Below are 4,212 nucleotides of genomic sequence, written 5' to 3' on the forward strand. Positions count from 1 at the left end.
TTTTGTTGGATGAGAGTCTTTATTTATCTGGTAGATTAAACATCCTGTGATGGATGCATACTCTTACATGTTCTGTTTTTTAATTTTCTCTAATTCCTAGTGGAAGAAGTTGTTTCTAATTTCTGCAGCTGGCAGTAGGTTTTCTGAAATTGTAGGCTTTGCTGAATGTCCCTTTATCTCTGGAACTGCTCTGGTACATGGCAAAATACATTAGCTTTTGGGAATATGTGCCTGAAGAATTGTAGCATGATCTATGGTGTGCTTTCTAAAAATTTTAATCCTTTCCATTAAAAAAAATATGTAAATCCCGGGATAGCCTGTGCATATGCTTCATGTCAGAGATGTGGGGGGGGTTAAATTAAAGACAATACTCTTGAAAGCCAAAGGAACTAGGAATATATAATAAACTGTAGCTGTGATGGCATGTAGTACAGCGTGGTCTGCTTCAGTACTTGACTATTCTAGATAGGCAACAAAGATATTTTGCACTTTGCGGAGGCCTGCACTTCAAAATAAATAGCCAATAACTGCATGCAGAATGCCATGTCACTTAATCAGAAAGTCTTTGTCTTACTGGTTTAGGTTGTCCCTAGCCATCATTGATTGCTTCTATCAGTCTATAGTATGGAATCTAACTACCACATAGATTAATATTTTTCTGTCCCTTACCTCCAGAAATGTGAATTTTTTAGTCGCTATACAAAGACTGTGATGAGCCATAGAGAATGGTGAAAGGGCATTGGCTTGTTAAGGAGAGCAAGACCACAGCAGAGAGCAGGCGTAACGCAAGACTAAAGGAGATGGGGAAAAGGTTTGTTCTTGGCAATACACTTCTAAGTTCAGAGTAAAACTTGAGATTCTTGAATTTGTTCAAGCTGCAAACCACTCCTTTGCTGTCAGCAAGCATCTGTGAAATCCACTGGCAAAGCGTTTCACCTCCCTCTAGCGCTAGCTCACGTGAAGGATCACAGCCTGTTGCTGCTAGCAGCAATTCACCTAGCTGAAATGCTGGAGGCAAATGAAGTCCACCTAACAGCCTCAGTTTTACTCTTGCTCATGTTGGTGCCATTATAGAGTTTCAACTTTATTTCCATGCGCTTCTTAAAAACATAAGACAATTACTTTAACAGATCATTCAAACTGCAAGCTGGTACACAAAACCTGGAAAATCTGAAGGTGAAATACTTTAGCCAAGATTTCTTGTGCCTGTGTGGCAAGCTTTGATGATGTGATAAAATATTATTGTTTTTCTGGAAAAAAAACCACAAAGCCCCAACGAACCCAAACCAAGCCAAGAACTGAGGCTGTGCTTTTTTCCTACCTGTTGGTCTCTCTCCTTTCCTCTACCTCAAAAATTTTGAGCCAACTAGCCGACCCCAACTTCTGCTTTACCAGAGGGGTGGGAGGGACACAGGGTTCCTGTCAGCTGAGTGATGACAGAGGACATCAGTAGCTTATTTTGTCATGTTTGCCAGCAGATCAGCAAATGCACATATATGATGCAGCTGAGTAGTACTTCGGCAGGCATAATCAGCTACTGCAGATGCTGTTTCCTTTCTGCTGGGAGTTAGAGGGTAAAAGACTGAGCCAGCAGTGCCACAGGAGGAGAGCTCAGAGGGCACCGGCATGTACTGGGTGGGGGGAGATATGCAGGAACAGGAGGCATTTTGTGTGACAGGACATAGGAGCTAGTGCCGCTTGGTCTGCTGCCCATGGATTAACTCATTTCCACAGGGGGCTGTTCCTGTTGACACACAGACAGTTTTGCTCTCAGGAAAGGTATTTCTTGGTTGTACACTTTGCTCTTGCCCTGCTTGCCTGCTGCAGAAGATGGAAGGTGCACAGGATGATGGAAAGAAAGTCCACCCCAGAGCAATAGATACCAAACATCATTGTGGGTAACTGAATTCTCCTGCGTTCTGGTCTTTACTCCTTTGTGTGGGATGCTGCGGGAGATGTTGCTTCCTCCAGCTTTATTGGGATGGGAAGAAGGGTTAAAATGGGAGGTTTCTGTGCTGGAGTTCTTCCTGCCGTTTGCTTGAACTGCAGGTAGTTAAACAGGTTGTCGGAATGGCATGATTTGCTTCATGGTTTAGCTATCTGCAAATATTCTCCAATTCCTCTTGAGGTTCTACCAAACTCAAATGATGGCTTTAGCAAGCTCTGAAAGGCTGTTTGCAATTGATGTTCAACAGCTCCTGTACAACAAACAAATGGGAAGCTTCCATGGCACAGAAGACTCTTCTTCATGTGATCTGTTAGTTATTTGTATCAGCTTCATGTGTAGATTCAGCATCTCTTAATTACCTAAAAATCTTGCTCGTTTAGTGATAAATAGTTACCCTTATTTATACCTTCATGACTCAGTGATCTTTCAAAAGATGTATGTGCAAGCTCAGCTTATGCCCTAGGAAAAGTGTTATACATTGCTATAATTTCCTTGCTTCATCTCAGGAAGTATGGCTGCCTGTATTTTGTCTTCCCGGTTCAGCGTTGACTGCAGTATGCAAACAAATTAAAGGGGAAAATACAGAGAATAAGTGGAAGAAGAGAGAGAGTAATATGAATCAAGATCGTATTTCTTTTTTTTTTCTTGCTGCAATTAAATTAAATTACTGAGGTCTGTGGATATTTGTTGATCACCTTCCCATAATGCGATGATTTTTTATTTTTTTTTCCTGGCTTCTTTCTTCCTGCATAAGGCTATCTTCTTTCTCAGTAGTTACTGGGAAATGCTATTTTCCAATGAGGGCTATTTGAGAATAATAGACTGGGCAACATGCACTCACATTACCAAGCAGAAGAGGGCACTAAATCAAAAGCTGTATGATTACTAAAACCTAGAACAGAGAAAGAATCCCCAATCTCCAAACCCTGGAGCTGTACAATACAGGAAGAAATGAATAATGTATGGTTTTTTTCACCAGAGAAAATCGCGTTGATTTTTTTATTATTATTTATTTAATTGTGATTTGGAGAAAATTAAAATCATACAGATTATTTTCATTCCACTGTTGTAGTAAGTGACTAGTTTCCAGTGCAAAGTATTTGGTGCTGAGGCTGTCATAAATGAGAGGGGGCAAACCTGGAGGAACTGTTCAAGGCTTGACAGTTCTTGCCAATGGGAACATAATGAGGCTGGATGTGAATGTCTTTCTTTCCATTTAAATGATTAATGAAGTTCTATAAAATCGAAATCACTGCAGTCTTGTCCCTTTTCACTTACTACAAGTATCAGCAGTAGAAGGAGGTTACACGAAGTATTCGGTCCTGGTTATAAACAAAGAGAGAAGGGCTTTGAAGTGTTTCAAGTTGTTACTTTATGAGAAACACCTTAGCGGCTTAATTTCCACCTCCTGGCCAGTTTGCTTTCTGTGTGTCTCTTCTCAAACTCTTTGTCTTCTGTACCAGTACTGAGAGATCCTCACTCAGGCGCTGTCTGCCTGAAGGCATTTGCTAATTGTGGAGCTTGGAAGTTCCTAAATGAAAAGTAGTTTCCAATGCTGAAATACTACACTATGAAAGATAAATTTGTCTTTAAGGACAATTATTTTAAAATTTTTCTTTAAAGCAAAACAGTTGAAAACAAACTAGATAGCCTCCAAAAGAAATTTCTTCTCACAAAACACCACAGTTTTCAAAGAGTTTTCCTGTATCAGAAGGGTCTTTCATAAGCATTCTGTTTTCTGCTACATCTAAATTAAGAAAATCAATGCGCCATGTACATCCCATGTATTTTTTGAGTAAAAATGAGGTGAAGTCCTCTTTCACGCTTATTCTAACTTACAATATTATAGAAAAGCGAATATGCTGTATTTTATGTTTCTATTTAAATATTTATTTTAAAAATATTTATTTAAAAATAACTGCTGTATTTTAAAGTACATCTAACATACAGCAACAGACTGCTACAGACTTTCTTCCTTTATATCCGTGCAATTCCTTCTTTCTTAAAAGCAACACAAATTTATTAGAGGGTAAAATCCTGCTTGAAACAGGCTTGTTTCAGCATTGCATTGCTCTCCTGCTCTAATCACATAACTCCCACATAATTAGTGGCGTTGCAAACCCCGCAATGCTGAGGATCAGAAGCTTCCTGTGGTTACCTACTTTACAGGCAAAGTGGCATTGTAGTCTTAAGCAAAGGAGGGTGTGTATTTGTTTTTTGGTTTGAGGGGTTTTGTTTGTTTGTTTGTTTTCTTCTAACTTGTA

The sequence above is a fragment of the Falco rusticolus genome, chromosome 1, assembly GCF_015220075.1.
Source record: "Falco rusticolus isolate bFalRus1 chromosome 1, bFalRus1.pri, whole genome shotgun sequence".
NCBI classification, from domain to species: Eukaryota; Metazoa; Chordata; class Aves; order Falconiformes; family Falconidae; genus Falco; species Falco rusticolus.